The following is a 27270-nucleotide window of genomic DNA, read 5'->3' on the forward strand; positions in this document are numbered from 1 at the left end:
ATAAGCCAGAGAGCTACACCTCTGAAACAAATGCTCGCGAAAAAAAAAAAAAAAGATGCTGTTTCAAAGCCGCTGGGGCTTCCCAGGCAGATTGTTCTGTGATGTTTTCTGATCTGCTCAGAAAACCACACCTCCCAGATGGCTTGAGATGAAGGTTTGGAGACACTATTGCTTAAGAGAGATAAAACTAGTTGAATGATAACCATTCCTCACAGAGAAATGTCTTATTTCCTTCTCCCGAACAAAAGAATACTTCTCTGCTGATGTTCTGTGCATTTTAGTTAAGGCCATGCATCTAAAGAAACACAGTGAATTGTTGAACACCTGAGGCATTGACGGTGTTTAAAGAACAGCGCAGAGTTTTGTAGATTTGACAATGCAAAAAAGAAACCTTTTGTTAGGTTTCTGAATTGTGTGTGGAGTTCCAAGTTTTGTTATATAAACTGCCTGTGTAATGCTTCATACTGCATGTATTTTCTTCCTCAAAGCCGAACTCTTCTTTTATAACTTCCAGCTTTTATGTTCCCTGAATCAATCAGATGCTTTTTCAAACCCGTCAAACATAAAGTCTGTTTGAATTACGCGAAAACTCTTCGGGAGACATAAGACAGTGAGATGCAAAAACAAATGTCCGTTTTTATATAATCATAACAATAGCAATGTAAACATCCACTAGAGATGAGTATTTGCTAATCTTATTTTGAGCGTTTTGTTTACAAGCCTTGTGTGTGATGTTCATGATGTCATAAAGGTCTGGATGGTGAGTAAAGCAAAATATTACAATCAGATTTTTAGGATTTTTTTTTTTTTTTGTGCATAAATTGCTCTTTGTTCTGTTTTCATTATGCAGATGGACAGATCAAAGTTTAAAGGAATAGTTGTCATGTAAATGAGATTGTCAAAACAGATTCGGAGACATTTAGCATTACATCAGTTGCTCGCCGACGGATCCTCTGCAGTGAATGGGTTCCGTCAGAATGAGAGTTCAGATGATAAAAACATCACAATAATCCATAAGTAATTTATATGATTCCAGTGTCCAGTCCAACAAGTCCATTTATCTACATCTTGAATGGCTTGAGGGTGAGTACTTTTTCAGCAAGTTTTCATTTTTGGGTGAACTATTCCTTTAAAGGAACCAAAAATACAGCAGTATATTTATATATGCATATTTGTGCTTTAAACAAATAAATATGTATAAATGTGAAGTTTATTTGAAGTAAACCAAGTGTGAAGTTGTAGTGAGCAGTTTTTGTTAGACATAATTAATTAAAATGTTATGTTATGTTATGTTAAAAATGTTTTTAATTGACTTTTGAAAGAGCAGAACATTCTTGAAAGTCTCTTTTGGTAAGAAAGTGTCTGCTATGAGCATTACTCTAAATACTCATGTAAAGCAGTTTGGATTTGCTTTTCTTCAAAAATGGGAAGCAAGGCAAAAACCTAAATCCTGGGACTGCCATGAATTGAGGTTGAGCCTCTGCATAATACAATATTCATATTTAATTGTTTCTTACACTGGAAACAACACTATGGCAACCGCAGTAAACATGTCATGTTTCATAACTCCTTAAATACGTTTTAAAAAAGCATTTAAGCAGAGGTCTGCATTTTTACGAGCACTTGGATGCTTTCAGAAATAGAGCTGACATTATGAGTGAATGATGTAACGGTGATCAGGGGTCCTGGTTTAACCGTAGCCCTGCTCTCAAATGTAAGGGAGTAGCCTATCTGGAAAGATTACACTTTTGCTGAAAGATTACAAATCTGGAAAGATTACACTCTCTGTCTGTCTAGATATAGATAGATAGATAGATAGATAGATAGATAGATAGATAGATAGATAGATAGATAGATAGACAGATAGACAGATAGATAGATAGATAGATAGATAGATAGATAGATAGATAGATAGATAGATAGATAGATATAGATAGATAGATAGATTTGTAATCTTCCTAGACAGGTATATAATATGCAGGGCGATAAATTTTTTTAATGTAATTAATTATATGATGTTGTGACTAATTAATTGCATATCAAATTTGGAGAAATTACTCTGAAAAAATCATTTAAAGTCATTGTTGTGAAAAGCATCAAACAGAGATTACAAAAAGCAGGTTCAGCAAGAGATATTTTGTTTGATATAATGTATTGCATATAGCCTACTCTTTTAGACCATGTGAGTAAATAATGACAGAATTGTCATTTTTGGTTGGGTGAACTATAACTTTAATAATTTATTTTCTTAATTGTATTATTATTACTTTGAAAATAGGATTTCTTTAAAGAAATGATACTGTAAAAAAAAAAAAAAAATTTGAAAATGTGTTTTTTGTATGTCTGATTATTGTAACAGGTACAATGTACCTTAAATTATTTTACAGTGTCATTTATATTGTAGTCAATTTGCCTTAGACTTGTAAATGTATATTTTTGTTCGTATTTTAATGCTTTTTTACATCTTGGCCATGGGCCTACAGATGAAAAATTGCCTTTTGGCTAATTCTGGATTTTTTAACCATGTTTGTTCATGTGTTTTATGAAATTGCACTGTCCCCTTTTAAATAAACAATTAAATCAAATCAAATCAAATAATAAACTAAAACTGCCAATAGGTGGTGGTAAATGTCTTAATGATTAAGTCATCGAGTTATTTATTCATTTGTTTGTTTCAGGAGCAAAGTAAATGGTTCTTTATGAATGGTTCATTGAATCATTAGACTTGTTCGACTTGAAGCAGATCATCACCATCAGACCGTGTGTGACATCAAAGAACCGCAAGACTTCTTGTGCAGCGCCACTTCAAAGCCAACGCGACTATGGCCAATGGTTCAACGTGAAATGAAAATGAAATGCTGCTGTGGGTTGCTCAGGGATAAACCGTTCTGATATTTCTTTATATTCTGGTTGGCAAAATTGAGCAAAACGGACAACATTGTGTTTAAAATAACACAATATTAACTTCTTAATGACTTGTTGTATAAGATGAGTATCACATTTGCACTTGTGTGATATTGCACTTAGCCTAGTTCTCGTGTAATATTTCTTAACTAGGTGATGTAAATATGAGACAAAATTTCAAACTGGCATTTTGCCCCATATCTTGAATTTTAGGCATATTCTCTAGGCTCCATGACCCAGTAAGTTGTTGCCCTGCCTCATATTAGTCATCAATCGACTGTATGAAATGGCAGATGATCTAAATAAAAAGTGTGTTAAATGCGTTAATAATATATTTGTGCGCATTTTATAATATTACACATATTGGCTTTTTTCATTGTATTTTTAAGTTTTTAGAAATGTGCATTATATATATATATATATATATATGTTGAAAGAGAGGACAGCCGTTGTATTCTCAGAGAGCGCCTGTGTGTTTTGGCAGTGCCTGTCTGAGTCCTCCCTGTATATTTACACAGTACAGCCATATGTAAATTACAAAGCAGTGCATCACACACGCTTGCTACACAAAAGACCCTCTCATTTCCAGACATGGGACTTGGATTACAAGCATTTTCCCGTTTAACCTGTTTACCACTCTGAGTGATCATATCTGTGAGATGGAGAAACCACAGGTCAGAGCTCATGTGATGACGTTGCATGCCTTTTGCCACTTTTTTTTTTTTTTGCTTTCTTCAAGCATAAATGCAGACAATATTTGCATGTTTTTCCTCCCACGATATGTATATTTGGTTATTGTCACAATCTTTGTCAAACTATAACAACCAAACTTCTATTTATTAGTGTTATTTTGATATAATGATCTAAAAACCCACATCTTTAATAACCTAGTTTGCTGTTTATAAATCTGAATCATAAGTTCACTGTAACTTTATAATTGATCTAAGACTGTCCAGTGAACGAATGTAAGTTAGTAGGAGCTCATAAACCCAAATTTAATTCTTGATCTGTGTGTTGAGTCATTATTTTGTCCACAAAGCATCAGAAAATCAGAGTTATTTGTTGAAATCTTCCTGTATGTGTCCAAGTACTGTGACAACTCTTTATTTGCTTAATTTTTACTTTGCAAACACATCTTAATCTTTATATAAAAATTGATTAATGATAAAACAGATGCTTGTCAACACCTCTGGGCTTGTTGTGTTTATTCAAGGAATAATGCGTACACCGTTAGTCCGTCTGTGGCCCGACCTGACCATGTAGATATTAGCTTCTCCCTTCGCAAACCCTAAAGTCCTCTCCAGTTTCCACCATCTTCATTATTTTCCTGTGTGTCCCAGGACTTTCATTAGAATTCTGGATGAGACACAACTGAATATGTTACATGAATTAAAAACATTCTTTGTTTAATTACGTCAAACCTGATTTTACATGCATACACACACAGACACACACCCACCCAAGAAATGTTCAAAACATGATGTTTAACATAAAATATGTGTGTATTTGTTTACAGTCACAATCTTTGTCAAACAAGAATGTACACTAATATAGTAATTAGTGTTGTTTTAAAATAATGACTCAGAAGTATTTTATAACCACAGATAGTTTGTTAATCATGAACCTGAATCATATGTTCATTGTGAATTTTCTAATCCTCTTCTGATATATTTATTCATTCTTTTTTAAGGGTAACATCAAAATGACTATATATAAATGAAATGGTGTGCTTTTTGTTGTTTTCAGGTCCCTTTATCATTCACATAGCAACTTGCACAGGTGCAAGCAGATAAATTCAGAATTATTATTTCCTTTATATTTTGGCCCATCTCAAGGACACAGAGTCCAGTCCGTCTCTGGAAAGGTACTTTTGATTTCGGGTGACCCGAGACTCTGCCTGACTCAGTTGTTCAGTGAAAAACATGCTTATTGCCACATTCAAATATTAATTGTCAGGACTACCAGTCAACGAGAGGATATCATATAATTGTAGTACTTCATATTGCTCAGCTACTTCACCAACACTGCATCACACTGAATAGGTGAGAATAACCATTAAAATGCTAAATTACTAGACATGCAACCTTCTCGTGGTGAAGTTGGGTCTTTGTGATGATGCATCCGACCCCCCATAACTGAAATTCACAAATGGCCTCTTGCGGGAAAGATGGTGTTTCGTTGCGAGCTTGAGCTGGGCGGACGCTTATAAATCACCAATGGGTAAAGGGTTTTTAATGCAGCACTCTGCACTCACTGCCTCCATTTTCTGTCACAGCACAGTAAAAGATGAGAGGCCCGGGGGGAATACCAGCCCCCCAAGATGCTCTGAGCCGAGTTGTAGGTCATGCTGTGTGCCTCTCAATGGATAAATACATAAATACATGCAGCGATGCAACGCTAGACACAAACACAGCTGAGATAGAAATTAATGCACAAAAATAGTTTCAGGACGGTTTCGATTTTATATATATATACACACACACACACACACACACACACACACACAACAACAACAACAACATTTAAATGTAGTTTATCAAACTTTATTATCAAAAATATAAAATCAGTAGCTTTATGATGAAAGCTTACAAACATGACACATACAGATACAACATTTGAAACCTATATATGTTTTACATAATTTTAAATCTACGTGTTTGTTATTCGTTCATGATTGTGCCGCTCACAGACGGTCCTGTTGTATTCAAACTGAACAAATACCACACAGATGCCTAGAAACGCAGCATCTGTTTTCAACAAAATAAAATGTGTTTCAGAAAGGAATAATTTTGTCTTTTAAAATGTTTGAGCAGAAAAGATCATGCGCGATTTTAAATAGCTGCAGAGCCACAGCTGTTGTGAATGCAAAGCAATCAGCTGGGGCATATAGAGGGCAGGCCGTCCTCGCACAAGAGCAGCAGCACCGGGACAAGTCGCTGCTTTCAGACTGAAAGATACAGTTGACTTTCATTTGGGTGTGTTGACAATGACCTCTGGAATAGCAAAGGTATGTCTTTCATCGGTGAATAGAAGTGCCCTGGTCTCCAGCATGAAAATATGAGGAATTTTCTAATATCAGATCACGCATACAAGCTTTGTTTCACACAATATCCTCCCGCCTCTTTCAAAAAAATTTTTTGTTCAGTAAATAATGGAGGCAAATCGGATACAGAAACAGCAGGTGGACAGGAAAAAGTTTACACTGCCAATCTGTACCGCTGTAAAAAGAAACGATAACATGCATGGAAATCAATTTCCCTTCTTCTCCTGCTGATCAGTATTTCCTTGTTTGGTGGGGAATTGGCAAACAGAACAAATTCTGTCGCTGAGGTTAATCTTCACAGACACGTTGGCTCTGTGATTTCCAGCTGAAATTCACAGACAGACACCTTTTGCAGTATGGTTTCCATGGGAACGGGAGGAAATAATTTTCTTGGCCAGCCAGATTGAAATGAACATCTGTATGCTGTATGTTGTCATTACCCTTCAGGTGATTTGCACATTTAGAGGTTTCGGTTTATGTTCAGTAAGCATCTTCTAAACGATAATTCGCCCTTCTCTTCTCCAATGCTGCTGTCATGTTGAATTTGAATATGCTTTATTCTCTCTGTGGGTTTACTTTTATTCATATTTTATTGCCATCAAATCGATCTGTTTTAAATAAATGTTCTTCTTTTGAACTGAAAAAAAAAAAAAAAACTTTATATATTAAAATAGAAACCAGTGCAACTGTTTTCAAAATTAATAATGTGCTGTATTTTATGTTTTTTCCTTTTTTGTTATGAATTTTCATGCATTTTAAATGTTTTTAAAATTACTTTTAATAATTGTTTTGTTATTTGCTTTAATTATTATTTTATTTCTTATGCTACTTTTATTTCTAATGCATGTAGTTTTTTAAATTCATTTTCATGTGCAGTACTTTGAATTACCATTGTGTATAAAATGTACTATATAAATAAACTTCCCTTGCCTTAATAATAATAATAATAATAATAATAATAATAATAATAATAATAATAATAATAATAATAATAATAATAATGTTTCTTGGGCACCATATTAGCATATTTAAGGATGTAATGACTGCTGAAAATTCAGCTTTGTCATCACTGGAATAAATGTAAGATTATAGATTTTAAAATAGAAATGTTTATTAGAGTGTAGAGTGTTTATTTTTAATTGTGGTAATATTTCATTATATATATATATATATATATATATATATATATATATATATATATATATATATATATATATATATATATATATTTACATAAAAAATTGAATACATTGTTAAATTTCAGATCCAAGGTGCTGCAATTCAGTCTCTTTATTTTACCAGATAACACTGTCTGGGAAGAGAATGTATCACTCTCTCCTGAATCCCTGTGAAATTCTCTAGAGATGGGGTGACTGTCATTAGGGCACAAGTTAAACATCTTTAGATGGCTGCACGCTACTTTCTTCCATTTGCAAGGTTTCAATCAAACTTGCTATTTGATTATCAAAACTTTCAAAGCACTTTCGATTTGTCTTAAGCTGCAGGAAATTCAAGGGGACATCTGGAAGGATGTCTGCAGATTATTTGCAATTTTGTGTGTAGTAGACATCAATGAGAGGCCTGCTCAGACTTTGGCTGGAACCCACCTCACCTCAGGCTCATTACAGCACAGACTGGCCCGTAATCCTCCTTAATTCCTCGTTGCCGTTCATTCTCTCTCTAAGCCACTCTAGTCCGGCACAGCCAATGAACGGAGGGCCTGTGGAGGAACACAGGTATTGGCTTTTCCTTCCAGGCATGCAGTCTCTCTTTGTAGTTCTCCACAGGAGTCAGCGAGGCTATCACTTACCGTGCCAAACTCATTCCCTCCACCTCAGACGTTACCAGCAGATAATGTCAGTGCCAGTCTTGCATTCATTAGCATCAGGCTGGAATTGAGAGGATCTGTGAGAAAGAGAAGGAAGACATAGTGTTGAGCTTGTCCGTTAAAAGTGGGTTTCTTAAACTAAAGGCACTTTCCCCTCCCAAGGAATGTTTTTCTATGAAAAAGTGCTTCATTTATTCTGCTAGTTTTCAAATGCCTTTTATGTATAAAATTGATTGCCCTACCATTTTTCTGGAGTTTAAGAAATGTATTATTATTATTTTTATATGAAAATGTATTTATTATAGAGAGAGAGAGAGAGAGAGAGAGAGAGAGAGAGATTTTGTAAAAATGTATTAGGAACAAATAAAATGGGAATGTCTCAGTTGACAGAGAATGTTTTTACAACTGGCTAACATTCTGGCAAGTTTCTCTCAAAGATATGAACAAACGTTCTTACAGTAACGTTAATAGAATGTTCATTCAAAGTTGTCTCGTCTTTAGTAATATTCTAAAACCTAAGCATAATAAAAATGCTATTTATACATCATTAATGGAACAGTTTTTATGCATTTGTTTCAGAGCATTCAAAATTAACATTCCTTTAATGTTTGCAAAATTATAAAACGGAATGTTCCCTTAATGTTTTTATAGAACCACGGCAATAAATCTACTGTATGCAATTTTATAAAGAATCAATGCAATTTTGTATTTTAAAGGTATTCTGCAAAATGTTTGGAAGTTTGACTGAAGTGAGAAAACTGGGTCAATTATGGCAAGAGATACAGATGGATGTTTGTTCCGCTGGTCAGAAGTGAACGATTTATGTTGAGAAATCAGTGGGTGTCAGGAAATGTATCTTTTTTTGACTCATTGATTCTCCACATTCCCGGTTTAGAGTGCAAATGCCTTTCCAACAGTGAAGAAACACAGATAATTGGCCACTGTTGACAAGTTTGTCCACTAGCTGTGTTAGATTTGCTTTTTAGCCATGAACATTTAGTTAGGAGTCTAGAGCAACACATGGCAATGAACTGCATGAAGTATTTATCTCAGATGTTTTATTTGTTTTTAATGACTTTTGCCTTGCTGGGACAAGCACACACAAAAACAAAATCTCAGACACTCTGATATAAAATAAAAGTATGTCTTTCAGTATGGTGTAAGCTGCTGTTCAATTAAGCAAAGAATAGATGCAAAGGGTAAGTACTAGTATTAGACAGACTAAACTAGAGCGTTTTAATTCCAAACCTGTTCATCAGAGAACTCAATGTTTGACATCAAAGGATCAAGGATGTGTTGATTGTAATGGGCTGGATCACTCATCAAAGCACGAAGCTGGCATTGTCTACTGTAGCATGTATGTAAAAAATGTCTATGTTTTATTGCTGATTGTAGACAGTGCAACCCTGAGTGTAAATGAGATTTGGAGAAGATGAAGTGCAAAATGAGAACTCTTCAGATGAACTGTTACAAAGAAAAATGATAAAAATTCTTTGCATGTAACTCACTATGATGTTCACATGTTTGAAAAGCTCTGTAAAATACACATTATGTACAAAAACATATAGTTATCGGTCCTCTTTTATTTTAAAACTTTAAATTAATGCTTAAAACAAGTAACTGAAAATCTGAAATCATCTGCTTCTAACAACTGAGCATTATGTATAATTAATACTGATAATAATATATTCAGAAAATACATTAATATAGATAACTGAAAGCAAATCTCAAGAACTACATAAATATACAATACAATAGTGTATTGTGTCTGGTTTAGTGTTTTACAAGGTTTTATTTGGATGCTTTTGAAGTCTTTAAACAAATGCATTTTGAAGGACAGATGTTCCCTGGCCCTGATCAATGTGAAAAAACACCAGAACCATATGTTGTGTATATTGTAAATTGCCAACCATTACAGAACATTTCCAGAACAGTGGTGGCAAATTCCTTTAATCCTATGAAACAAAACAAAGGGTACAAACATATGCTGTTGCACATTAAATATCTTTTGAACATTGTTAACGTAGTACACAAGTAAACTTGAACAGTTCTGGATATAGTGGGAGCTACACTTCTTGGTGGTCCCGTTTATTTGACCATGTGAACAATGACATCAATGAACCCACATGAGGGCAAACCGGTATGCTACATTCCCATATTCCCAATTTTGGACTGAAGTGTGAGTTTCGGGCAGGTCTGAGTCCATTTGAATGTGTTTGGCATTAGGCATGGATCACTGAAGAGAGTTAACAGCACAATAAATACCCATCTTTCCAGTCATTATTAGGCTAAGAGCATAATATGCCCGAAACTTCAGTCCTATTCTAGTTTGTTACAGTTTACTGGCGTATTAAGAAGGGCCATGGAGATTATGATGGGATGTCTGTCAATCTGCATCCAACCCAACTCCCCCCTGGTGCTATCATGGCCTCTCCTTGATCTTGTGCAAATTTCTCCCTTCATAGGGGATGAGGGGAATTGGATCGTGCAGGCAGTTGAGCAAAGGCTTGTTTTGATGTTTACTAATTTGCTCAGTGCTCAATCCCAGAATGCAGAAAAGTGGACCTCTGATACACAGTTTCTATCAAACTTTAATGAGGCTGAATAAATAAGTGACACAAATGATGTTTTACATCAAGTTTGTCTCTTTGTACAAAATTCTGCATATTTCATGGCAACAAATTCTCTCATTTCAGAAGAAGGCACAAGCCTTATGCCTTCATCAACCAATCTCTGTGATAGACTCAAATGTTCAACTTGGTTTCAAGTTCTCCTGCTGTATGTGTATCTCAAGTCAATCAGAAGACTGCTCTCAACTCTGATGCAACTCTGTTCCTAAATGAAGCCTGACTGGCTCTATCGTTCCAGTTTCTGCACCACAGTTGGGGCAGGTAAAGCAGATGTCAGCGATCGTGTGGCTCTCGAGGCAGTAGTAGCAGAACACGTGTCTGCAGCCGACTGAATTGGGCATTGTGGGCCACTCCCCACAGATGGCGCACTCGGTGCAGTAGGTCTCCTCCGCACCTTCCGTTCCTTTCAGATCATTCAGAGAGGAGAACAGAGTGGCAACACTGGCCTTAAGCTTCCACAGGTTTATGAGAGGCAGCAGAAAGATAAGGAACTCAGCAAAGCCATGTCACAACAGCACCCAGTTCAAGAACTGGAAGTTGATGTCTCGTGGTCCCTGGGGCCGACTGAACACTGGCTGCACTCCTAGCAAGTGTTGAATAAGTTCCTCTTTGGAGGAACAGTAGGAAGTTGACCAGGCTGGCCACTTTGGTAAGGCCTGTCAAGATGCTGAGTACCTTCCGGGCCTTGGATTCTGAAGGGTGGTTGAGGAACAAGCCATTTGACCGTTCTCTCAGCCACTTTTCACCGACTGTCAACAGAACAAAACAGAATTTTTGTGGCCGGCTCATGGGTTGGTACTTCTGTCCTGGGATCAGAGAGTTTTTATACCGGATGTTGAGCAGTGATTGGCCAACGGTGGCACTGTTGGAGAAGACGGTGAACCTCCACAAGAGGAGTTGGAGAAGGGCCTTGAGTTCTGGTTCCACAGGGGTTAAGAGCCCAGTCTTGAAATGCTGGAAGCATTTGGTGAACTGTGACCAAACAAGCTGTTCCAGTGCACCATCCAGTTCAAAAGCATCCAGCTGACTGATTCTCAAAACCAGAGATAAAGGGTTTGGGCCGGCCTTGGCGAATGGCTTGTCACCTCCAGCTCCAGCTACAAGCAGAAGAAGCAAATGGTTATGCATTTTTGCATCTGAGTTGGAATCACTTTTCACATGTAAAACCCATCCTAAATTCCCTTTTAGCTGTGCAGGGCAGAGGCACAGGAGGTCTTATGCTGTTCCTTTTCCAGATTCAGTCTGAGGACAAATCACATCACAGGAGATTATCCCAACAGCACAGGCTTGGAAAGGCAGTAAACATCCGCTATGTGGAACTACTTTACTTTGACGGCTTTTTATAAGGGATCTAAGAACTGTGACGTTTGCCAATTTTTCATGGAATGCGTTTGTATCGGGCTGAGTTTATCTCTTTAAACGTGATGGTTCAAAAATGAGAGCCAGGAGCTGGTGTGACCACCTCTTAGCATAGGACTGGATTTGGACAATATCTGCAATAAATTGGCTTATGAAAATTGCAGGAAGCATCTCCAAATCTTTAAGGTAAGCCTTTTTTTCAATACTTCAGGTTCATCTGTGCCTTCACCAATTTAAGAATGCAACTGAAATGGAAAATAAAAAGGATGCAAGATGTTCATGAATCAGTAGAAAAATGATCTGCTTTAGACAGATGTTGGAAACTGTAGTTAGGTCAATTGTATAATCAGTCAGAACTTCCTCTTTTAGGCCACAGATTATGTTTCATATGTGCCGTGGATTACAAACCAGTTCAATAGTTTCTCAGGTAAGGAAAAAATCCTTCACTGTTCAGTAGCACTCGGCCAGGTGAGACAAATCATTGCAGCAGGCCCCTCTGGGGATACAGCTTTTCCATGTTCTTGTCATAGGCTTTTATTGAGCAGTTTACAAGTTATGAATGAATATGTTTTATTTGAGAACATAATATTGACAGCAACCTATCAATAGTAATGTGACTATTGTCAAGGGCCTGTCAATAGTAATGTAATTATGATTTAGAGGATTACATAGATGTTAGCTCGGGCAAGTAACATCTCTTATAGGACTGCTATCAATATCAGGATTACTATTGACATGTTCTCTCAGACTCAAAGTACTTGCCAAATATATAACAACTAGACACTTTTGTCAATGTGCACTGGCCATAAAAATTAAGCATTTGAATGTACAGGGCTTTAACCGGAAAGCTGAAAATCTATGCTTCTTATGTAATCGGCCAAATTTGTAATCAATGGCTTCGTTTACCTCTATTGTAATCCGAAGACCTGACCTACATGGAGCGCAGTGGTTCATACACATTTACGGTGTCACTACTGTGACAAATAGCCAATGAAAATGTGGCCTAGCTAAAACAGTAGTCTGAATAAACAACTGGGCACACTATATTTGTAAACTGATTTTCTCATTAGCTATATATGTCAAAAATATGACCGCTCTGTTATTTATGTCCCTAGTGCAATTTACAGTTGAATTTGCTAGAAAATGGAGCCCATCTTAGAGGCTGCAAAATGGATGGGGAACACGCATATAAGGTTATATCAGCCAAGTCAAGGTCCTGACAAGCAGCCTTAAATGACAAATGCCTGACACCGGCACAGGCTATAAAACATGTTCTCCTGAGGCAGCCCACTGGAGGCAGTTCTGCAACTGATAAGCTGGGTCACAGAGTCACCTTGGGCTTAGCATTACAAGGCGGTAGGCCATGATATTCATGCAGAGACCGGACAGTTTGGAATCCAGAGATTTTTAGGAAGCATATGGGCCTTGCTTTTTAATTTCTGTTAGCCTTTGCATATTTGGGGTAAGTCAGAGAAGACCTAATATCTGTTTATAAAAAAAAATAGGGTCAGTAGAAGTGTTTTTAAGAGTCAAAATACAGTAAAATAGCAATACTGTGAAATATTATTACAATTTTTTTAGTACATTTTTTTTATTACAAAGTTTTTAATATTTTTTAAAATGTGTTTTTTTTTCCTGTGATGGCAACACTTACTTTTTATAGCATTACTCCAGCCTTCAGTGTCACAAAGTCCTTCAGAAATCTTTTTGATTTGGTGCTCAAGAAATATTTTTGTTAAAATAGTTGTGCTGCGTACTATTTTTATTGAAACAATGATATTGTTTTTCAGGATTCTTTGATAAATAAAAATTTGAAACAATAAATTATTAAAATATAAATGTCTTTCCTATCAATTTAATGTACCCTCGATAAAAGTTTTAATTTCTTTAATTACAATTAGTTTAATTTAATTAGTTTTTAATTACATTTGAAAAGTGTATATTACATTATATTTGATGATTAAAAAAAATATGAAATAATAAAAAAATTGATTTGCTAAATATTTCAGTGCCTTTTATAAAAAAAATATATCACATGCCAGAGGGGTTTTATTATCCTTTGCTTAAACCTGTAAACCTGTTGTATTTCCAGTGGCAGAAGAGGTGACACTCAGTCAAAAAAAAATCCTTTGCTTGCTTTAATCAATTGTTTGATTAAGGTTACAGAACTCTGGTGCCATTTTCAGCTGGCAGAAACATTAGCAAGTCTCCTTGTTTTGCATTCAAGTTTTAACTCTGTCCCTGAAGTATCTATTTCATTATGAACACTGATGGGTCTGTCAGTTTCTGAATTTTAAAGGTGATGTCATCCTGAAATGGGATTACAGCACTGCTAAAATACCCCGTCCTGTGACCGTTCTAATTGTTCTAAGTCAGTATCATAAAATATGAATGACTGCAAAAGCTCTTGGGGTTCAAGGTTTGGTCCTAATGTCTCATCAGACTGCCCCATTTCTCTAATTACTGATGAATCGCAAGAGCCCCGATCTAACTAACTTAACATCTAAGAAATAGCATCTAGGTCTGACACAAATATATGCTTTGCTTAAACTTGTTTGCACAAAATGTAAATTATTTAAAATAATTAATTGATTTTGTGAGCATAAAGGTGGAAGATTTAGAGCCTTAAGTACAGATTTAGGCAGAAAAAACACTGCTTAAAAACTCATGAAACATTTAAAGGCTGAGGCAGCAGGAATGACTGAAGAGAACAGTAAATAAATGAAAAAATTGTGAAGCTGCATATTATGGTGTACAGAGGGCAGTGAGGCTTTGCTGTGTCCACATAAAGGATCTCCGCTTCAATACATTTGTATTGTAATTTTGTATCGGTCTTATGATATATTTCCATAAAAAAGCATTTAATCTTGTTATGATAGCCATTTTGTTCTATTTACATAGAAAAAAAAAGAAAAATATTAGAAGCAGCTACAGCAAACACATCATCTTTATTCCATGACACCACATCACAAACCACTGCCCTTAAAAGTCATGTTTATGTACAATAATTGTTTTTCTTCTCACCCTCATCTAGATTTGGCTTAGCAAGGCCATATAATGTAATAATAAAAGGCTCTCTGTATATGGAAGCAGCAACTTGGTAAACATTTTGCCCACAGATGGAAGAAAGACTCAAACTCAGCTTCAAACACATCTGCAAAAACAACCCAACAATATAGTCTGCTTTTTAAAATTTAATCCATTTAAATGCAACACTGGCACAAATCTATAGGCAACCTTTTGACCTGGGCTGAGATCATACCGCAGTCTGACTTTAACACCATTCATTATGTTAAGTGTGCTATGGGCCACTTAGAGCTCAATCAAATCCACAGCAATCAGCTGTCCTAATTCTGTACAATGACAGCATTTCGGATCACTCTAAAACTTCATACAAAAATTTACACTCTAAAGTTAGTACAAATACATCCCATAATGAACTGTTTCAGTATAAATAAATTTTCCATATTGATTTTTCACAGGTGTTTTGCATAATGAAAATTGAACCAGTAATTTTCTGCTAGGATACCATCCATTTTTCTACAGATTATTATTATTTTGTTTAAGTGCTATAATGGCTGTACTTTATTTTACATAATGTGAACTAGCGTGTATTTACAGTGTACTTGCCCAATTAATATAAGGTAACTACATGGGTTAAGATTAGGTTCAGGGTTACTAGCTAGTTATTACCCAGTTAGAGAATTACTATAATAAATACATAGCATGTACGTGAGGAACAGGACTGTAAAATAAAGTGCTTTATTTTAAGATGTCCTTGTTACAGTGTAATTATATATCTAAGTGCCGAGTAATATTAATTAACTACCTGAACTTACTATATGGCTAGGGTTAAAGTTACTATTATATACTACTACTGCTATAAATGCTTTTGTCATTCAAATAGTATGCCTATTTTATTTATTTATTATTAATGATTTAATATTTATTATTATTATTTTCCATGACAGTGGTAGCTAATGCAAAGAAACTAGTATAATCTGTTACCTTGATAATTAAAAAAAGAAAAGGTGCTAATACACACAAAAAAGTTATGATATTGAATGAATGTCTCCATGCTTTGATTGGCTGGTCAGCATAACAAGGTCATGTCCGTCTCTGATATAAAAGGTTTGCAAATAGACATGAAAGGGTCAAACTGGTGAAAATGAACAAACTGATTATAAAGTAAACAACTCCCCCTCTCTGACATCATCACAGCTGGTCAAGTCCAAATATAAATGACACTGGAAAAGACTGTAAACACCATACGATCTGTGAGCTTAAGCTGTATAAGGTTTCTGTGAATAATGACCTGAAAGGTGACCATTAATTTTAATATCAGAATTTCAGTATCAGTTTGTAATACAAAGATTAAATATATATATATATATATATATATATATATATATATATATATATATACTTAGTGTTGTTGTTTTTACTGTATTATTATTTATTTTTATTTTTAAGCAACATAAAAGTAATGAGATCTAATGCCACTTGGTTTTAATAAAAGGGAATGCTTATGCTAAATATAAACAATATTATATCAAAATACTAGTGTTTTGTCGACCATGCAAATCGTGCATGCTTAAAACGCACGGATCTAATGTTAGATTGAGTAGGGAGGAATCAGTGCTCTGTCCTGCACCAAACTAAATGCAACTTGACACAGAATGTTTTCTTACAACGTCTGGTTAACTGAGATTTGACATGAGCAAATAAATGTAGCATAATGACCCATGACAAGAGTGCCAGTCCACAATCGGACTGACTCGGAACTGAGGCGCTAATATTTTTCCTCCTTTTTCCAGGTTATCTCGGTTAACCCCTCCTTGAAGCAGATGAGCCAATTGCAAATGGCATTAGGTGTGTTCGACATCGGCTGCGGCTGGATGCAACCGATCGGCGAGAGTAGCCGCGTGCAGGTGGGGAGGAGCTGCAAACGGAGATATGAAGCCGGACACGTTGTGGCTCCCGTAGTTTGCTGCAATTACGTCAGTCATGGCAGATCACGTGGTGATTGCTTACTTGATCGCGTTTAAATGTGTGTATAAGTGGTGTTTTGAGAAAAAAAAAAAAAAAAAAAGAAAAAAAAAGTGGTGTTTTGGAAGGGTGCCTTCCAAAACAAGATAACATATTGAATATATACTTTATCAGTATGACATGGGTGTTTCTGCTAATACAAAATGATAAAAAGTAACCTATAAAAAAATTCCCTGGTGGGTATGTGTTTTTTAAGAAGGTTTCAGCAACAAGATTCACAGTGCCCTCCTGCTGAGCTTTTTAACATTTTAAACATAACACCACTGATTTTCATATACAGAAAAGCACAATTCTGTTGGATTTATATTGTGATTTAGACCAACTATTTGAAAGTGAACAGAATGTTGTCAAGTTGTTAAGTTGAAGTTACAGCAAGTTGTTAGCAGTTTGCTAACCACATGCAGGTGAAGTATAAACACAGCTAAATAAACTAGAGAATATGAAGAAACCAAACAAATGGAGGAACATAATGTATTATGTATCATTTGTATAGGAGCATACATTTATGACCACAATAGATTGTAAGCTTTTTAGATTAACATTTTAGTTCTTAAAAATGCTCATTTGAATAGGTTATGCTGCTGAATACTGTAAAAGGTCTGTATAAAAAAGAAAGTCATGCAAAATAAACATACACAAACTTTATATTAACAATAAAGTAAATACAGTAAAACAATATTTAATAAATATGATTTATAAGATGAAGACGACATAAAAACGTATTGAACTGTTTTAAAAGTCCATATGAGAATTTCTGAAACTGAAGCGGACTCGCAATAAACTTGAAACGCACGTCATCGGTGTCATCAGTGAATCCAGCCAATCGTGGATCAGTTGTGTCGTCATCAGAACCTGTGCAGCCGCTCTTCAGAAGCTGCGCTGGCTGAGTTCTCCGGCTACTCTCGAATAGCTCTCGTGGTACTTTGATGGCACACGTCACAGTCACGTGGAGTCAGCGCTGTATCAAGTCGGACAAAATTTCTAACCGGCATGCACTGCTTCAAGTCAGCCGACGATCGGTTTGCGCAAAACTGCATGAAGTCGAACAAGCCTATTTTCTCTGGACCCTTGATCACATGCATCCAATCGCAATACCTGATTGAGCTAGGCAAACATGAATCGTATCGCGCAATGCATGTGGTAGAGGCGTTGCTTCACGCATGCTTTAGCGTCTGACAATGAACCATCCAATCAAATTCTACATCTTTTAACCAATCGCTATCAAGCAGGGGCGGGCTCTAATGAGTAGCATGTATTCCCAGCACGGAGATTGTGGGACAAAGGGAAAAAAGAAGTGAAACGCTTATATATAAAGCGTCTAGAAGCCATAGTATTAGACGGTTTACGCGTTCAAAAATCGGCGACGGCCCCAGTTTATTATTGTTTCACTTTCACAGCATGATAAAACATCACTCTTACTTGATCTGGACAAACTGTGCATCAATTAAAAACTTTAAGTCTCTAGCTTAGATATTTGAAAAATGTTTTGATAAAACGTTGCAGTCACCGTTATTTCGTAATTTATGTCAGGAGTGCAAAATAATAAATCCGTATTATGCCACATTTTGAATAGAAATTCACCACTTATTCATACTGACAGGGAGTTCAATAAGAACAATTTGGTTGTCTAAAATGGTTGATGCTTTGGAAGAGGATAGAGGATTACTCGCAGAAATTGTTTAAATTGAAAGCATCTGCTTTGGTTTTTAATTGTGTTTGCATATACATATATATATAAACGTGCGTTTGTGTTTATAATTGTATTTATATATTTTTAATTTATATATAGTAGTTATAATGAGTGATTATTTTCCCCCAGTGATGGAGTGATAGCAAGCAACAATGGCATTCTCTTAGTCACATACAGTAGTTTTTATTATTATTATTAGTTTTTTTCCCCAGTTATTTTATTTTTTTCAGGCAGACTAGAACGCTCTTTAGAAATTCAAACCGCTAAAGGGACTGTTCATCCCAACATACATCCTTATGTTTTTGCTATTCCCATCCCAACCTGCATTATTTTTGCAGAACACAGATTCAGTTCTTTTTTGAGTGCTTCTTTGTAATATTTTTAATTGTGCTTCTTAAAAGAAAGAAATTTAGACCAGTTTGGAACAACGTGACGGTGAGTAAATTATGACAGACCTTTATGTTCGGGTGAACCATCCCTTAAACAGATTTTTTTTTCAATTCCTATTTTGTATAATGTCCTTGTTAACAAAACTGAGTTTTACAAGAGAGAAACCAAACCTACAATAATCTTACACACATAAAGACCCAATGTTGTAGAGATATGAATCTGTTCATCTGGAAGTGTATACCCCTTTTTTTTTTTTTACACAAGATTGTGGACTATTGTGTATTGGACAGTATTCACACTCTCATATGGCCTATTCAAAGTTTTCAAGGTTTAGGTTTTGTGAAGATAATAATTTGAAATCTCTTCACCATTTATGGATTCACATATTGTGTTTATTGTTGAAAGAGTTTGAATTCTTTGATTCATCATTGCTCGCATGTTATAATTGTACTGTATGTAAGGACAGCTGGCTTTTCCCAAGAAGAGACACATTAAATTCACATTAAGATTACTTATAATTTCTGCAATAAAAGGGACAACATGATCTGTAACTCTCTAGGTGCATTACCTTCCACAATATGCACTGACTTCTATTTAGTATGTACACTGCTAATAGATATTTTAATAATTCATCAGTATGTATTGTAAATTATTCACCTCCCTGTATGGTCATTGGTGCCACTGAACCTAACCTAGTTTAAAGCCATTCTCCCTGACAGAAGTAAGATTGATAATTTAGGTTAAACGTAGCAGAGTTATACGTCTATGTGTCATGCAACAAATAACATGCATTTGGCTAATATTTAGACTAAAGTCAATATTATCTCTTATCACTGCAAATGACCCCTAAAATGCAGAGAACAGTACACACTATACTCAGTTTAAAGAGGAGTTTATTAGCTAGACCACACAATATAGATGCTGGGGTACCACTCCATTTCTATTCGTTTTCATCATCAAGAATCAGCAGAATTAGATTGAAGACTCCATCTCTACCATCCCAGAGGCATATTATGCTGTTGTCCCTTGACTGCAGTAACCATTGCTCTAATGTACATAATTGGCAATTTAATAGATTCAGAGCATTAAAAGCTGCTTATTTGCCTCTTGCAATGTAAAGAATGCTTCGAACCTGGTAATATGAGCTCCAAATGCACTGATTGAATGGTTGCGATATAAAACCAGATTTATTAACCCATTTTATAGGTTTATAATTGTTTTAAAGTAATGGCATTTTCAAAGTCTGACTGCTTATTGCTATCACTTTATGCATAGACATAATTAAAATGAATGTTCCAAACAGTTTGAACACATAGTGTGGTTTTTCTTGTTTTAATAGTTTCAGATACAGCATATCCACATGAGCTCTTTTAATTAATTGAACTTATCAGCATGCAACATAAGCCTAATCAACCCCAGCAACCTTGTGATAAGCTTAGCTCATGGCCGAAAGGTCTCCAACCTGGAGCAGATGTTCCAAAGCTTATATCAAAGTTGAAGCTAAAGTGTTAGTTTAGACAGATTGGATTTGCAGCAGTGTGGAGGGGTTGGAGATGTTTCCTTTGTGATTTCGGCAGGATTTGGACCATCAGCGGACATGCCTGGAGGAGGACAGTAGCTGTCTGCGAGCCAATATCCAGGAGCTGAAAACTGACATTAGACCCCTCACATAAGTGATCCATCGCACTCAACACATGCTCAGCCTGATGTGAGTCACATGCCTATATTCCCTTGCCTCTTTCTCTCGCTCGCTCACTCACTTGCTCTCTATTCTCTCCCTCACACCAAAGTCATGGGATGGTCCCTCATTCATTTTTCAAAACTCATTTTCTGCCCTTGAGCTCAGGATTTTTAATTCTGGCTTCACCTTGACTGGTGGCCTTTGGGCATGAGGGATCATGGAACCGGGCTTTGATCCAGCACGCCGGCATGGGACTCATTTCCAGCTCTGCCACACTGATGCGACTCAGTGGGTTCGACTTGACCTCGTGGCTCCTCTGGGCCCCTCCGGCCGCAGACCCGGCTCCCCCCTCCTCTCCATCCTAAACACTTCCAATACCTCATTCTAATCAAACCGCTCTGCTCTTCACAGCCCTGCCTTTGATCTGCATAATATACCTCCTCCTGCTCCGCATCTCTCGTCTCCGTTTATCACATCATGTGTGAATGCAGAATATGAGTGAAATGTTGTAGAAGGTTAGGACAGATTTTCACGTACAGCAGGTCTAGTGAGTGAAAATGGGCTGAAGGTCTGTCCTGATTGCAGACATCAGGAAAAACAAAAATGCAAATAACCAGATGCTTGTACATATTTTGCATATAAACATTGTTTTATAGTTTATTTTTAACAGACAGGCAAAACATTGTTTTTAAGGCTGTGTGTCCAGTAGAACTTGACAGACAGCTTGCAGTTCCTGGTAATTTTAATTCAATCTAAAAGAAATTCATTATGATATAAGCATAATGTAATTAATTCATTAATTTATTAATAATAATAATAATAATTTAGATAAATTATTATTAATTGAAAAATTTAATATAATTTCAGATTTTAAAATGTATTTTCATTTATTCATTTTTTACATTTATATTTATTTATTGTATTATTATTTAAATTGTGTGTATATATATATATATATATATATATATATATTATATTATTATGAATTAATTATATTATAAATGTAAATATATAATTTATTTTTAATTGTTTAATATTACATTTTTAATGCTCATTAATTCATTAATTAAATTTATTATTATACATATTTTATTAATTTAAAATTTTTGTTTGTTTACTGTACGTTTCATTGATTTTCAGTTATTTTAATTTATATTTATTTAATGTGTTATTAATTATTATTCAAATGTAAGTGTCAATCTCAAACTTAAATGTATTTAAAGTATAATGTATGGTTTGGAATGGTCTCCCGTGTACAATGTGCCTATGCCAAAATTCTGCTGCTGTACCTTTAGCCATGACAAGTCAGCCTGTGTGCCAGCTGTACCCGTGGGGCGACATCGGGCGTAACAAGAGTCGGTGTGCCCGCTTCAGCACAACCCCATTGTGGTTTTAGAGGATAATAACACTCTGCTTCCTTTTGTCAGTGTGTTTTGCTGGATGATAAACACAGGGGAGGATGGACTGGCAGAGGAGCACAGACCCGAAGAGGTGAGTTTGTGAAATCACAGCACAGAAGAAGTTGCCTGGTGTGTGCACTAACCGAAGCTTCTCCAGGCAACAGCCCCAGTAAACCTGAGTCCCGTCGAGCAGCATCGTCAGGACTGATGACTAGCTGCTCGGGGAAAGGGTCTCCCAGGTCACTGTTAGAGGTTACGTTAATTCGGTTGTTAATGACTTCCTTTTGAGTGATAATTGATCAGCTTCATTACCATATTCGTCTGTAATTCCGCATCACTGGGGTAAAGCTCGGCCTAATGAATTTCTGAAATAATGAGCTAATTAGATTAATTAAAATCAATAGAGGTGCCAATACAAGGTTAGGCATCAGACTGTGGTCTCTATCTGTGCTCTGCCTGAGCCACCAGCTCACTTTAAAGGAACCTAATGCTGATTTATTGGCTCTTGATGGTCATTAGTTAGAATAAATTGCGCTGAGGAGCCAAGAAAGCATTATTCAAGTACAGGATACTAAGTGCAATGTAAGGCCAGCAGTAAGGGCAAACCAACATATGTAGTTGAATGCCCTTGTAAACCTTTGTTAATATATCAGGTCAGAATGGCCTCGGACAGAAGCACCTATCTTTGCACGCGCCCTCATGTTGGAGATTAGCTGCTTTAGTACAGACACTACATTAAATGAGATTCGAATAACAGCATATTATAAAGGTGTTCTTTCTTTGATTTTTATCAGCCATGAGACAGCCATGTCGGCAATTATTAAAGACCTTCTTGAAGCAAGGTCACAAACAATATGTTGTGATTGCATCAGACTGAGTGACAGCTTATTGCTCTTTCATTAGTTATCTGTTTTCCTCTGAGATCGCATTGGGATTTTACTTTTTTATTGGCTCTTGGAAGCCACATTTAGGGCAGATACATCTCCCTTCACCTTACCCATGTACGACAGTCTGAAAACCCTATTAAGAAGGTAGAGAAATATGTAAAATCCTGACTATTTCTGACAGAGGCAGGCCAAGCCAATGTATATTGGAAAGGCCACCGCTGACCTAAATTCATGCATTAATCTAACATGTCAGTGGTGCAACCTTGATGGTCCATTTTCAGCCAGTCAGCCTGGTTATTTTTCTTTCCGTCGCCGCTTTGGGCGTTGGTTTGGGATCTGACGCCTTTTCCCGCTCCTTTCTGCCCTTATTTCAGCCGTATTAATGTTCAAAATGGTCCTGAGATGTAATTTGTGTGATGCGACATCCATGTTGTGCCCTGTTATATATCAGTACGGACTTACTAGGCTTGTGTTGTGCACTTTTTTTTCTCTGCAGGGTAGTTGACCATTACTTTAATAGTTTTTCTTTCCCCACACAAGCTTTAATGATTGAGTAGTGTTTGTGCCAGCTTTTGCCATTCCTCTAACAAATTAGTTTACTGGGATCATAACCTTCAAAAAGCTCATTACCATAAATTGCATGGCTTTTCATAAAGGCTGAGAGCTGCACTGACGAATCACAAACAGGACCTTTCTCAGGACACTCAGCCCTGCTACTAAATTAGACCCCCCCCCCCCCACCCACCCAGTGTTTCTTAATCAGCTAATGTTTTTATTCTCTTAATTTCAGCGTCTTCTCATTTATCTGAATGACTAAAACAGACATATTTATATTGAGTTTTTTTTTTTTTTTTGGTCATGTCTAGGAAATGCCAACCCAATCACACGGCAATTCGTACACAAGGTGGTTTATTCGTACGAATTCATACGATTGTTGCCAAATCGTACGTATTTTACGAGTTCGTATGAATTTGTACGAATGACCTACACCTAACCCCGCTCCCCTAACCTAACCGTCACTGGGGTCGTATAAAATCGTACGAGTGAGGTCGTACAAATTCGTACGAATAAGCCACCACGTAAAATACGTATGAATTGGTCGTGAGATAGCGATGGAAATGCAGTGTGTTGCTTGTGCAGGAAATGACATGCTGCCTTTATAAATCCATTAGATTTTTACTGTCCTTTTGTGCGTAAGCGTGAAAAGATTGTTGCATGTCTTTTAGTTTATTCACGGTTAAAGGAAGACCTTGGTTGCAATTAAGATGCATTTCATTATTTGTAGTATTCACGAAAAGTTATGTTTTATTTGGTTATTATTGATACGGCTTATGACAATAATATTATTTGCTGTTTGGAGCTGTAAAGATGCTACAAAAAAAAAAAAAAAAAAAAAAGGAGTCCAAGGGAAATTGCAAACGATCTCCAAATATCATTGGTCTGACTGCATTTATTGTATTGCTGTCTGGAAGAACTATGACAGGAAGAACAATAATGCCAAATAAAAAAGGCTTGACAAGCACCTTCTCAGTCAGATCGCACAGTTAAACGTAATTAAACAAGAACGCTTGTGAAAAGCAGCTTTGGCTTTTCAGAGCAACCGATATAGCTGCGATTCCTCCTGGGGCTCAGAGAGAGAGGCTGTATGGAATTTAATTTCAGTTATTGTCTCTTCACGGTGGCCAGTAAGATTTTCTGTCTGAGTCGTAGCACATAATGGGAAGCTCTTGAGCTTCCTGATCACCCTTCCGTTTAGTCTTTTAAGCAAGTGCTCCATGCCTCGCTCCTCCAGCATGCTTTTATAGTTTCTCTCTTGCAGTTTAATTCCCCTCAATGCATGCTGGTGTGGACGCCTCATCCTGCTTTACTCAACAATAATATCAAGCGTGCACCTTCAATGAGCGAGCTGTCCCGCGGCTCAGTCTCTCTGCTTAATTAGCTTCAAATGCAGCCACACACGCATTTGGTGATACAAAAAATATGGCACACACACACACACAGCTCACCTAATTTTCCCCTCAGTTTGCATTTTGTTGTTAGCATTAATCTACTTAGAATTGCAAGGTGCACTGAGCAAAGCTAGTTTCACCTTAATCTTTTTCCCTTATGAAATTGAATAGTGGAGAAATCCTTAACAGGGTTGTTTGCAGAGGTAAATTTGTTGCTTTTGCATCAATACTGCATGATTGGTAATACCTTCTGAGTGTTTTTATTTTTTATTTTTTGCACAAAGTGCACAAGATCCATCAGTGTTCCTTCTTGTTTGTTGACTGCATTAAAGGAGGCTTGGCTCTAAAGCCTGACCTAAAAAGCCAAGCATTAGAGCAAAATAATAGCAAAGAGTTTCATCTCTGGATCATGCATAAAATATTACCCTGCTTTTAATGGCTGTATCTTGACCCTTGTCTCTGAGTACTGGGCCCCAAAAAAACAAGTCAATGTTTGCTCCTCTAATGCACTTGATGTTAAGAGTGGTCAAGTTATCTGGAAGTCATTGAAAGGTGACAGCTTGTGTGGATATACTTTTAAGTAAAATTAAAGTGTAGTTCCCCCAAAAAACTTTTACTTAACTTCATGTTTTTCCAAACCGGTATGGTTTTCATCCATAAAATGTTCATTTTTAAAGAAAATCTTTGTCACTGTAAGCCAGTCAAGCTCTAGTTTAAAATGACAAAACTGTCAATTTGGATTGTATGTTACTTTCCAAATCTTTGGAAGCTGTGGAAGTGTGAGAATCAAACCAAAATGTAAAATTGCATTCATTCATAATCTTCTCTGAAGTCAGTAACTCGGGAACTTGATTAGTCTGGTTTTGTGGATTGGATTACTACATTGATTCATTGTGAAGATCCAACTGAAAAGAATGATTCATTTGTGAATCTGATGCCAGTACTTTTCTCATTAAAACACTAGAACATGTAGGGTGTTTTTCCTCACAGAATTGTCATATTACTTCAGAAGAATGTAAATACAGAGCACGAGTTATAAGCACCACGTTTGTGAAAAAGGTTTTTTTTTTTTTTTTTTTTTTTTTGGAAAAAGTGTGGCCAGGATATTCTTCCAAAAATCACCTTGAGGTTGTAGTAGATGGTAAAATGATATTCAAATTCAGGTTTGGAATGGAATGGAATGAAGGTGAGCAAATGATAACAGACTCTTCATTTTTGGATGAAATATCCGTTTGCTTTGTGAATTTGATCAGATCCGATCCGGCTAAAATTTGTGAATCAGATGTCACTGCTTCTGCCATGTAATGTTATGTTAGAATGTCTTTCACCCAAAAAATTACTTCAAAAGACTTGAAATACAGAGCACAAGTTTACTGAACCACTTTTGTGGTGCATTAATAAGTTTGTGTGTGTGTGAGAGAGAGAAACTCTATTCACTTTCATTAAATGGAAAAGTGTGAAATTCCTCCAAAAAGGCTGTGCTAGATGGTAAAAAGAAATTCATAAAGATTTCAAATGAGGGTGAGTAAATGACAGAATTAGAATTTTTGGGTGAACTATCCCTTTAAGCTCAGAGTGAGGGGCAGGTCTGGCGGTGGAGTGAAAGCTAAAACAGGTCAGTGAGGGAAAGAGCCATGTGGTTAGGGGACTTGACCTGTGAGTAATTAACATCAGCATTGATTTCCTTTTCCCAAGAATGATGCCTGTCACTGCACCCTTTACCCGCACACACAAACACACACCGCTATATTTCACCTACATGGCCAATGTCAAACCCCAGCTTTCCAAAACAACACCAAGCATGGTGTGGAGAGACTAATTAGATGTAGTGTTTGTCTGCCGTGTTCGGTTGGTGCTTTTGTACTGTCACTCGTGTCTGGAAGTGAATTAGCCCCTTGCACTGTAATTGGCTAGACATATGAGTCTTAGTATTATTATGCCTTCATTTGGATGTGTATTCTGCCTATTTGTTGAGCAGTATGACTATATACCATATGCCACCATTTGAGATATAATCAACCATTTGTACTTGACTTATCGCTATTTATTTGAATGAATAACCTTAAATTCAGTTTCCAATTTATTTTAATTAAATAAAATTATTGATATAAAATTATTCTATGCAGTAAAAGATAGTGATCATAGCATGCAACTGTACTACAGTATTTGCTGTAAAAGGATTGATTGGATTTGTTCCTTAGGGTTTTTATTTCTTCTTTCCTATTAAAGAGGAGAGTATGCTGTGTACATGTTGAGTAAGCAGCTGAAATCAAAGAGCTATTCTTTAGTAAATCACAAATCAAAGACTGGCATATACTCTAGATTGAGAGAAAGAAACATAGATTTGGACGTCTGCATCAAAAGGCATCATTCAGAGCTGCCCCGTGTCTTCATGGCAGCAGTTACGTCAATGTTTTGATCAAAATCCCATGGAGGAAAATGTTGTATGATCAAATATTA

The 27270-nt window shown here is 36.3% G+C and overlaps 1 pseudogene; it reads right to left on the reverse strand.

Annotated features, from left to right (window-relative positions):
* Positions 1 to 10587: 10587 nt before the first annotated feature.
* Positions 10588 to 11533, reverse strand: LOC127946103 (peroxisome biogenesis factor 2-like; annotated as a pseudogene).
* Positions 11534 to 27270: the final 15737 nt, after the last annotated feature.

Source organism: Carassius gibelio, chromosome A24 (genome assembly GCF_023724105.1).
Source record: "Carassius gibelio isolate Cgi1373 ecotype wild population from Czech Republic chromosome A24, carGib1.2-hapl.c, whole genome shotgun sequence".
NCBI classification, from domain to species: domain Eukaryota; kingdom Metazoa; phylum Chordata; class Actinopteri; order Cypriniformes; family Cyprinidae; genus Carassius; species Carassius gibelio.